We start from the raw sequence: 12,486 nt of genomic DNA, 5'->3' as shown, positions 1-12,486 counted from the left end.
CTGTGCTTCTGACTGTACCCAGTGCATGTATAAACAAAACAAACAAACAAAAATAAAATAAATGTTTAATAAAATAAAAAAAAAACTACCATGAGACACCATTTACACAGTGAGAATGGCACATATTAAAAAACTAGCAACAACAAATGTTGGTGAGGATGTGGAGAAAAAGGAACTCTCCTGCACTGTTGGTGGGAGTGCAAACTGGTCCAACCACTATGAAGAGCTGTGTGGAGATTTCTTGACCTACTAAACATAGAGCTTCCATATGATCCAGCAATTCCAAAGAGCACCTGCACCCCTATGTTTATAGCAGCACTGTTTACAGTAGCTAAGCTTTGGAAACAACCCAAATGCCCAAAAATAGATGACTGGATCAAGAAGATGTGGTACATATACACCATGGAATATTACTCAGCATTCAAAAAAGATAAACACATACAATTTGCAGCAACATGGATGGAGCTGGAAGGGATCATGCTCAGTGAAATAAGCCAGAAAGAAAACGAAAAATACCGGATGGTCTCACTCATAGCAGGAATCTAGAAAACTTAAATAAGGGACCAGGAAAATGAATAACTATAAGAAAGTGAAAATGAAAATCAACAAACAACTATGAACCAGAGACATTCTAGGGGGTGTGGGCGGCAGGGAGGGGAGGGATTGGGGTCAAAATAAGGGGGTTGCAATTGTATGGGGAATATAAAAATAAAATTTATTTAAAAAATAAAAAAATAAAAATAGTCCACAAAGGAAAAACAAACAAACAAAACAAACAAACAAAAAAAAAACCCTCAGTTTTCCAAAGAAGCAAATGATTTAGGGGTCTTATACCTCTGAGAGCTATTTCAGGAGACTTAACAATTTTTGCACCACAGATATTTGCAGTCAGGTGAAGCCGATGGACTCCTACTCAGAATAAAATTTATAAATGCATAAAATCTAGTTTGCAAAAACAATTGAAGTTGGTATGCAATTGAAACAACTGACAAAAAGCTATCAAAAATGTTAGAAATTTGTGATCTGATAAAACTCAACTTCTTTACTAACACATTAACTATCAACAGTGGTAATAAAGTTACTAACTACTGTAACACCAATATGGTAGTTAATGTAAACAACAATCTCAGAAAAAAAAAAAGTGTAAGAAAATACAAAAATATTAATGATTTCTACTATAACATAATAAAAGATATGCACTAACACAATGTAGTACTCCTTGGCTTCTTGGTTTGGAGCCGACAGTCATACTTGAAAGAAATTCTGGTTTAGTTTGAACTTAATGAAGATGAAGAATTTTTGACACATGGACTATAGAAGAACGAAACAAAGGAATGGATCAAACTAAAAACCAACCCTTGAGATAAGGCTGTAGAATTGAGGCTACTAAAGGGATGATGGTATAAACCAAAGGAGGAGGGACCCAAAAGTCTCTGGTTAAGGTCTGTGGGTGCATCAGTGCAGCATGGTGACACCCCTGGGAAGGTGTGGGCCTATACCCATAAATCATGTACAGTGATAAATAATATACCTCAATAATAAATGGAGAAATACAATTTTCTGGGCTAAGAACCCCAGACTGTCTCTTTCACAAAATCTACCAATGTAAATGGGATTCAGCAGTTGTGATTATTAAATAAATAAACGCAAGATTTTTCCTTCTGGAACTATTAAGACTTCACTGAGTGACAGAGCACACAGACTCAGACCTATGCCTGTAACCGGCAAGGGAAAGATTAAAGCTCAGGTGAAGAGAATCTCAGATGCACTCTGATAAGCAACATCAAAGAAATTCATTTTACCACTAACCTGGACCTCAGAAAAGCCCTGAAAAAAGATGAGTGCCCTGGAGTGCTTTCATTTATCTTGGCCCAATGTGATTTGTATTCTGTGTCCTGAAAACCCATAATATGCAAATGACAATCTTCTGTGTCTAAACTCATGTCACTAAGTATGTTTCTCTCTGCAATACTTGATTAAAATTTGACGTGAAAAGATTTTAATTTCACCAAAAGTGTTCATTAAAATATTAATAAAAATATGATAATTGGAATTGTATAGTACGAATATATGTAAAACATATAAACTACTTTAAAATCAAAATCAGGGCCTCCCTGGTGGCTCAGGGTTAATGTCTCAGCACTATCAAGCTATTGTAAGTCACTGCGGCATGACTTCTATCCTTGGCCAGGGAGCTAACCCACAAAGCACAGCAAACCTCTTCTGTCTTGCCTGCTGCTCCCCTCAGCAATGTATTTCAGTAGATCTGCCTGTTCTGCTCCCCACTCTGTCTCTGGTGAATTCTCTCACCCCCACACCTCTGGCCTATACCCCAGTTCTTATATGCATAAATAAATCTTAAAAACAAAAAGCAAAATCACAGAAGCACAGATTTCTTTTTGTTTAGTTGGGATTGTTGGTGGTATTAACTTGTCCTTATTGTAAAGGGTGGGAGAAGTAGCCTTTAGCTGAGGTTATTATAGCCAAAGTGGGGATAGGATGAAATATAAGGCAGGAAATAATCATTAAGAGGTAATTACCAGTAATAGGTGAGACTTTTTATGGCATTACTCAAGTATAAATTTACTATTTGTCCACCTAAAACCAAGTGTATTCATTTCCTAAAACTGTCATAACAATTTACTATAAAATGGCTTAAAGGAACAGAATTTATTCTCCTAGTTCTAGAGGCCAGGCTTTGGCAGGGTGAACCTACTCCATGCTTCTTGTCTAATTTCTGGTTGCTGCTAGCAACCCTTGGTACTACGTGGCTTGGGACTGAATAACTTCAGTGCCCGCCTCTGTCCTCACATGACCATCTCTCTGGGTCTCAAGTCTCCCTACCCTTTCTCTTATAAGGACACAGATATCGGATTTAGATCACACCGTAGGGCCTCCCTGGTGGCGCAAGGAGTTAAGACGCAACCTCTGTAGCTGTCCCCAGCCACTGCAGCACTAGTTCCATCCCTGGCCAGGGAGCTACCCACATGGCACAGCAGACTCTCCTGTTTCACCCGCTGCTTCCCTCAGTAGTGTATTTCAGTTAGTCTACTTGTTCTGTTCCCCACTCTGTCTCTGGTGAATCCTCTTACTCCCTGTACCTCTGGCTTACACCCCAGCTCTTGTATGCATAAATAAATAAAATAAATCTTTTATTTTTTTATATTTTTTAAAGATTTATTTGTTTATGTATTCAAGAACTGGGGTACAGTCCAGAGGTGTGGAGGGTGAGAGGATTCACCAGAGACAGAGTAGGGAACAGAACAGGCAGATTGACCGAAGTTCACTGGTGAGGGGAGCAGCGGGAGAGTCAGGAGAGGTCTGCTACAACATGTGGGTTGCTCCCTGGCCGGCCAGGGATTGAACTCATGCTGCAGTGGTTGCGGAGGGCTTCATAGTTTGAGTCTTAATCCCTTGCACCAACAGGGAGGCCTAAATAAATCTTTTCTTTAAAGATTCATTTTTTATTTATACAATAGCTGGGGTACAGGCCAGAGACGCAGGAGGGTGAGAGGATTCACCAGAGACAGAGCAAGGAGCAGAACAGGCAGACAGACTGAAAGTACTGCTGAGGGAGCAGCAGGCAGGATAAGAGAGGTCTGCCGTGCCATGTGTGAATCTTCCCAGCCGATCAGGAATTGAACCCATGCTGCAGAGGCTGCAAACAGCTTCACAGCGCCATGCCCAACCCTTTACGCCACCGGGGAGACCAAATAAAACAAATCTTTCAGGAAAAATAAATAAAGTGAATCTATTATCAGTGGTGTGGAATGTACCACCTAAGCATGTGATGACAACTGAAGGGATCCATGTTGTTTACACACTGTGGCTCTGCTAAACTTAAGTGGCCTGTTAGGCTACCTTTATATTTACCTGCAGGTCTGCATTCCTAGACAAAGTCAGAGCTGCCCTTCAGAACTGGTCAATCAGTCACAGGAGCCAAACTTTACAAGGTGCCTTTCATATCAATCAAGTGTAGAAAGCTTGATCACCCCAGGAGGGAAGGGCATGCATCAAGAGGTATGACTGGGAACGCCCGGCGGGGCTGAAGATGGATGCATAAACTTACTCTCAAATCATACATCATGAGATATGAACGGGAATCCCCGGGGGGCCAAGGACCGACATATGACAAGGGACCCACCCCAGAAGCCGGTCAGTGGAATGCCTTGTTGATAAGATTAGGACCATGGCTGTGGGTCTGGGGTCTGGTTTTGATTACAACAGTTAGTCATCAAGCTGATAACATGGTCAGCAGACATGTGTCCCCCCCCAAGCCCTAGATGACATTCCTGAGTTTCACCCATCCTTTTCTCCTTGTCCTACTAACGCTCGTAGCTGATGCTGTATGATTAGTCTATCAATAAAAATGGTCAGGATCTTGCTCTCAACCAGCATCCCGCATTATGTAGCCTGCTCCACAACTCCCATGTCTTTGTCAGTGTGGTGTTGCCCCACGCAACAAGACACTGCTCAATACTTCTTCCACTGATGCCACAATGAAATATGAGTTTGGGCAGCAGCTAATTATGCTGGTACACTCTGCCATTTGTAAAACGGGGGTTATAATTGTACCTGCCTCAGAGGGTTGTTGGGAGGTTTAAATTAGCTAATATTTGAAAAGTGTTCAGATGAGTAATGGGTGCATAGAAAGTTCTGTATAATCTTTTTTATTTGAAGCCCATTGTATTCTAACATTATATAAGTTACAATGCATCACTGAAAATCAATGTATGTATATACTATATTAGGTTCACAACTGAAAGTTTAATTCTATCCTTTATATTTTTCTACTTTGTCCTTATTTACCCTATGCCCTAGCCTTCCCAAGGTAGGTTTTTTTGAAAGACTAAATATAATGATAGAAAAGTTCTCCCAGGAGACCTACAAATAGCCCAAGGCCAGCCCTTAAGCTTGTGCGGAACAGCGTCGTGCTTGAAAAGCATACACGGATTGCGGCTGCCCAGGTCCCCACACCTGCAACCTAGGCTTGCAGGGAGATGCATGGGCAGCCCTCATTGGGGTGAATGTCCCTCAGTGAGTAATCAGAAACCAGGCGCCCAGACACGGGAGCAGGGTGCGAAAGGCACCATTTCTGCGGACACTGAACTAGGCTACAGCCCATGTCCTGGATCTGAGGGCTTTGGAACTGAGGCCCGGGGCATGAAATTCCAGGCGCGGAATCCCCATGATGGTGGGGCACAGGGCAGACACAGCACCCCCACGCCATTGAGGCACTCCACTCCCACTCTGTTGCCCCGGAACCACAATTAAAAAAAAAACAAACAAACAAAAAAAAAAAAAACGGTTCTGGAAGGACACTAGGAAAGATCTCTGGCCGACCAGAAAAAAATCACCAACACCCCATCGTTGGAAACCAGGGATCCCAAAAACACCCTCAGGTTCTGAGAGAGGGTGGGCCATGCAAAAGGGGATAAGGAGGGAAATAAGGCATGGAGCAAGACTCCATCCTGGAACTGAGAGCCAGGCACAGGATGTGGGGCGTGGGACGCGCCATAGCAGCAGGCACTGCCCAGGGTGACAGCCAGTATTTTGGATCTGATAGCCCTGGAACTGAGACCTAGAGTGCAGAATCCAGGGCTTGGGATCCACACAGCCTTGGGCACAGCACCAGGTGAACACAGGGCAGACACAGCACCTGGTGAACATGGGGCAGACATGGCACCCAGCTTGAATAAGAGCCCCTGTGTTGAGGTGCTCCCCTCCGCCCCCCCTCCACTACTCAGAGAACCACTGGAAAAAAGCACAGGTCAGCAAATACGGGTCTCTGGCGCCACCTCGTGACCAGAACAAAATCACCAACTAGCTGATTCCCTGTTGGAACTGAGTAAATACAGAGGGAGGGTACTGTAAGGGACAGTTTCCAGCAACACAGCATCAACACTTTGGTGGAGTTTTGGCCTACCAGTGCTAATCTCAGTGTGGTAAACAGTTTCGACACCCCTAAAGGACCACTCCAAAGAGATGCCCATGAACACCAGTGGCACAACATCCCAACACATAAAACTAATTAGAAAGCAAACAACAGGGAGAAGAAAAAATATAAATAACCAAGCAAGCCCGCAGGAGGACACACCACAAAAAGAAATACAGTCACCAGAGCTCAACAATGACATGGAAGAACTTCTCAGCCTATCAGATAGAGGATTAATAATCATCATGATTAAAAAGCAGAAAGAGGGCCTCCCCGGTGGCGCAGCGGTTGAGCACTGGGTTGCGAAGCTACCTGCGGCCTCTGCGGCGCCGGTTCGATCCCCGGCTGCTCCCCGGCCACCAGAGGAGGGTCCCACATGGTGTGCAGACCTCTCCTGCCGCCCGCTGCTCCCCTCAGCAGTGTACTTCGGTCCTTCTGCCTTCTCTGCTCCCTGCTCTGGCTCTGGTGAATTCTCTCACCCTCCCGCGCTTCTGACTGTACCCAGTGCATGTATAAACCAAACAAACAAACAAATAATAAATAAATAAATAAGACATGCCTCTAGAAAATTAAAAAAAAAAAAGCAGAAAGAAAATGAAAAGGACAAAAATGATTTGAGACAATCACTGAACTGAAGAATGAAATTGACACCTTAAGAAAGGAAAGAAAAGAAACATAGGAGATAAAAAGATTACTAGAGGAGATAAAGAACTCTGGGAAAAGCAATGAAAACAGAATTGATAAAATGGAAGAATGAATCAGTACTATTGAAGATACAGAAATAAAAAGAGCCAAAAGAGAAAAGGAGAGAGAAGTGCAAATGGAGCAGTAGGAGGATACTCTTAGACAATTATCAGACTCCATGAAAAGAGGAAATGTAAGAGTTATAGGCATTCCAGAAGGTGAGGAGAGAGACAAAGGAACTGAGAAATTATGCAAGGATATAATTGAAGAAAACTCCCCAAGCATGAAAAAGGAGATGAATATAGACAAACAAGAAGCGAGAAGAACTCCCAATTACCATAATGAAAAGAAAACTACAGCAAGACACCTAACAGTAAAGCTTGCAAGAGTCCAAGACAAGGAAAAAATAATGAAACTGGCAAGGAGGAAGAAACAGATAAGTTATAAGGGAAAACCAATCAGGTTAACTTCAGACTTCTCTGAAGAAACATTATGGGCAAGAAGAGAATGGAGTAACATATTCAGCAAACTTCAAGACAGCAAATGCCAACCAAGAATACTTTACCCTGCAAAGCTCTCCTTCCTCTACAAAGAAAAAATATGGACCTTCTCAGACAAACAGAAACTTCAGAAATTCATTACAACTAAACTCCCACTCCAAAAAATTCTACAAGAAGCCCTAAAGCCAAAACCAACAGAGGAATGAACAAGAAGAACAGAATAATGCAAGGAAGAAAAGAAGACAAACAAAATGGCAAACACAGATGCCAACAAATCAATATTAACTCTAAATGTAAATGGCTTAAACTCATCAATAAAAAGACACAGAGTAGTAGCCTGGATTAAAAGACAAAATCTGGGCCTCCCTGGTGGCGCAGTGGTTGAACACTGGGTTGAGAAGCTGCCCGCAGGCTCTGCAGCCCCAGTTCAATGCCCGGCCACCGGGTGAGGGTCCCACATGGTGTGCAGGCCTCTCCTGCCACCCACTGCTCCCCTCAGCAGTGTATTTCATCAGTTTGCCTGTTCTGTTCCCCGTTCTGGCTCTGGTGAATTCTCTCACTCCCGCCCCACACTTCTGGCTGTACCCAGTGCTTGAATAAATAAATAAATAAATCTTTAAAAAAAAAAGAAGACAAAATCTAACCTTCTGCTGTCTCCAAGAAACACATTTAAACACAAAAGATAAACACGGACTGAAAGTTAAAGGTTGGAAAACAATCCTACAAGCAAATGGACCAAAAAAGAAGGCAAGAACAGCCATACTTAATATCAGATGAAATAGACTTCAAATTAAGAAAGGTAAAAAGAGACATAGATGGACACTACATTATGATCAAGGGGACAATACATTGGGAAGATATAACACTCATCAACATATACTCACCAAATGAAGGGGTACCAAAATATATTAAACAATTATTATCAGCTCTGAAAACAGATATTAAAGAAAATACATATATAGTGGGAGACTTCAACACCCCATTCTCACCAATGGACAGATCAATGAGAAAAAAAATAAACAAAGACAGTAGAGCCCTAAATAAAGACATAGAACTCATGGACTTAACAGACATCTATAGGACACTGCACCCAAAAGAAATCCGAGTACACATTTTTCTCAAGAGCACATAGATCATTCTCCAGAATCGATCACATACTGGACGAATAAGACAAACATCAACAGATATATGAAAATCAAAATCATTACAAGTATCTTCTCCAATCATAAATGCATCAAGCTAGAAGTAAATCATGAAAAGAAAACAAGGAACCCTCCCACTTCATGGAGATTGAAATCCACACTACTGGAAGACCACTGGACTAATGAGGAGATCAAAGAAGAAATTAAAAAATACTTTGAGTTGAATGACAAGGAAGACACCACTTACCAGAATGTATGGGATGCAGCAAAAGCAGTAATAAGAGGAAAATATATAGCAATACAGGCTCACATTAACAAACAAGAGAGAACTCAAAGAAACAACCTAATCTCACATCTCAAGGAACTAGAAAAAGAACAACAAAATGCTGCACCTCCCCCTGCCGTGATCTTTAAGGCTAATGGCTTTCGCCAAGGTCCCTAGGTCCAGTTGGGCAAGGAACCAGCTCGCAGGGGGAGAACAGCAAAACGCCCTGAAGACATAGATGAGAAGGAAGCCTGTTGAAAGATAACGACCCCCAGGAGCCACTACAGGAATGCTGACCTCAGGGAACCTTATCTCGCCTTCTCAAGGCCCACAAACTTTATTCTAATACAACTGTCTCTCTGAAATCTTTTCTCTTTCTAAAATCTCTTCTCTTTCTCTGTCTAAAAAGGTCATTGGTTTGCTGATTAAAAAAGAACATACAAAATCTAATAACTAGGCTAATTCAAATGAAATGTTACTAAACTCTGTGTATTAATAGAACTGTTAGCTTAATAATTTCTCTCTTGTATGCTTAGCCTTGTTAGCATTAATCTTAATGATAAAAATATTACATTGTGAAAAGTAAAACTCACCCATGCTAATTAATAGTAATTTAGTGGTAGTGAGTAGTTTAAACAAAAAAGTAATCACATAAAACAAACAGAAAAATTAATAGCCTAACTACTTAGGAATGCACCTGGGTCCAGATATAAATCACTGCCCTGTCAATGATAAGCTAAACCTATAAGCAAGCTGATTTCTTCACTGATGTTCACCTTTCCTATGCCTTTAGAAAACATATATATACTGGTCACCAACTCAAAGAAAATTACACTCAGATTTTCACTCTCTTGAAGTGTGTCTGTTTGTCATTTATTCGCCGAATCCCTGACCACCCTGCACCATCTCTCAACCCTGAGACGACCTCATCGTTCACTGCTGTGCTGGTCCGCGGCAACAAAAATACCCTAAAGCCAGTAGAAGAAAGGAAATAATAAAAATCAAAGCAGAAATAAACAAATTGGAAATAAAAAAAACAATCCAAAAGATCAATTAAACCAAAAGTTGATTCTTTGGAAAAATAAACAAAATAGACAAACCTCTAGCCAGACTCACAAAGAAAAAAAGAGAGAAAACACATATAAATAGGATTATAAATGACAGAAGAGAAATCACAACAGACTCAGTAGAAATCAGAAGAATAATCAGAGATTACTATGAATGTTGTAGAGCAACCCCGATACAAAACGGGGTGCCTGACTGTGGGTCCTCACCCGCGCGCTTAAAAGGACTTATCAATGCTCTACTGCAGGCACACGTGAAAGGTTAATAAAAGGTTTATTTACAAGGGAAGGGGAAATGAGGAAATATACAGCTCTGGGAGAAAAGCGGGAGACAAAGTTTTAAATGAGTCCTACCCGATCCGCCGATCTGGAACCCCAAAATGGCGCTCTGCGAGCTGGCCGCCAGCCAGGAGCGGTGAAGCCGGGAGGCGAGCGATCGCGAGCCAGAGAGAGCCCTAGGCCCACGTGTTTGGTTTTTTATATCCAACCTGGCTGCCCAACTCCACCCTCAGGTCCCAGCCACCCTCCCCTTGGTGGTGATGGGATTTGTCTTCCCCAATGTCCTGATGGTTTTAGTCTGGAGTGGGGGTGGAGTCCACAAAGCCTGTATGGGATTAACTCAGGACATCACTTCCCCCTAACATGAACACTTATATGCAAACAAATTCAACAACCTAGAAGAGATGGACAAATTCCTAGAACAATATAATCATCCAAAGCTGGACAAAGAAGAAATAGAACAACTAAACATACCAATTACAAGCAGCAGAATTGAGGCAGTGATCAAAGCACTCCCCAAAAACAAAAGCTCAGGCCTAGACAGCTTCACAAATGAATTCTACCAAATGTTCAGCAGTGAATTAGTGCCTATCCTTCACAAACTCTTTCAAAAAATTGAAAAAGAAGGAATACTACCAAATACGTTCTATGAAGCCAACATTACACTGATACCAAAACCAAACAAAGACAGCACAAAAAAAGAAAATTACAGGCCAATCTCCCTAATGAACACAGATGCAAAAACCATCAACAAAATCTTTGCCAACAAAATCCAACAATGCATCCATAAGATAATTCACCATGACCAAGTAGAATTTATTTCAGGGACACATGGACGGTTCAACATCTGAAAATCAATCAATGTAATCCAACACAACAAAAAAAGAAATACAAAAACCATATGATAATATCTATAGATGCTGAGAAAGCATTCAACAAAGTACAACACCCATTTCTGATAAAAGCCCTTGAAATTCTCGGGATACAAGGAACATACCTTAACATCATAAAGGCCATATATGACAAGCCCACAGCCAATATCAATATCAATGGTGAAAAGCTGAAAGCATTCCCATTAAGATCTGGAACAAGACAAGGATGTCCACTCTCACCACTGCTTTTCAACATAATACTGGAAGTCCTAGCCAGAGCAATAAGACAAAAGAAAGACATATAAGGAATACAAATTGACAAGGAAGAAGCCAAACTATCACTATTCATGGACAATATGATAATATACATAGAAAACCCCAAAAACTTCACAGAAAAACTAATTAAACTCATCAATCAGTTTAGTAAAGTGGCAGAATACAAAATCAACACACATAAATTAGTAGCCTTCCTAAACACAAACAATAAATCTGAAGAAGAAGAAATCAAGAAAATCAAGAAGAGAAATCAAGAAACATCCCTTTTATTATTGAAACAAAAAAAAAAATCAAATACTTGGGAATAAACCTAACAAAAGAAGTAAAGGTCCTATACAAAGAAAACTATGAAACACTATTAAAAGAAATAAAAGTAGACACAAAGGAATGGAAAGACATCCCCTGCTCATGGATCGGAAGAATTAACATTATCAAAATGGCCATCCTAACAAAAGCAATATACAGATTCAATGTTATTCCAATTAAAATTTCAATGTCATTCTTCAAAGAAATAGAAAAAAATATTGATGAAATTCATATGGAGCCACCAAAAACCCTGAATAGCCAAAACCCTTGTGAAAAAAAAAAGAGAAGGGAATGGAGGCATCACTCTCCCAGATTTCAAACTATACTACAAAGCCACAGTAATCAAAACTGCATGCATTGGAACAAGAACAGGCACATGGATAAATGGAACCAAATAGAAAACCCAGAAATAAACCCACAGGTTTATGGTCAACTAATCTTTGACGAAGGAGCAAAGAATATGCACTGGAGCAAAGAAATTTGTTCAGTAAATGGTGCTGGGAAAACTGGGTCGCTACATGCAAAAGAATGAAGCTTGACTACTACCTCACACCATGCACAAAAACCAACTCACAATGGATTAAAGAACTAGACATAAGACCTGAAACCACAAAATATATTGAAGGAAATATAGGCAAAACACTACATGACATTATCACCCAAAGCAGTGATAGTGAAGGCAAAGATAAACAGCTGGGACTAAATCAAATTAAAGAGCTTCTGCAAAGCAAAAGAGACAATAACCAAAACAAAGAGAAACCCCACTGACTGGGAGAAAAGTTTTGCACACAACACTAATGATAAAAGGCTGATCACAAAAATCTACAAAGAGCTGATGAGACTCAACAAAAAAAGAAAATAATCCAATCAAAAATGGGCAGAAAAGCTAAAAAGAAATTTCTCCAAAGAGGAAATGCAAATGGCCAACAGGCATATGGAAAAAATGTTCAGCATCACTTGTAATCAGGGAAATGCAAATCAAAACTACAATGAGATACCATCTCACACCAGTGAGAATGGCACATATTAAAAAAAAACTAGCAACAACAAATGTTGGTGAGGATGTGGAGAAAAAGGAACTCTCCTGCACTACTGGTGGGACTGAAAACTGGTCCAGCCACTATGGAAAGTTGTGTGGAGATTCCTCAACCTACTAAAGATAC

Source organism: Talpa europaea (genome assembly GCF_964194135.1).
Source record: "Talpa europaea genome assembly, chromosome: 3".
NCBI lineage: Eukaryota > Metazoa > Chordata > Mammalia > Eulipotyphla > Talpidae > Talpa > Talpa europaea.
The sequence above is the reverse complement of the archived record's forward strand: the minus strand, read 5'-3'. Positions refer to the sequence as shown.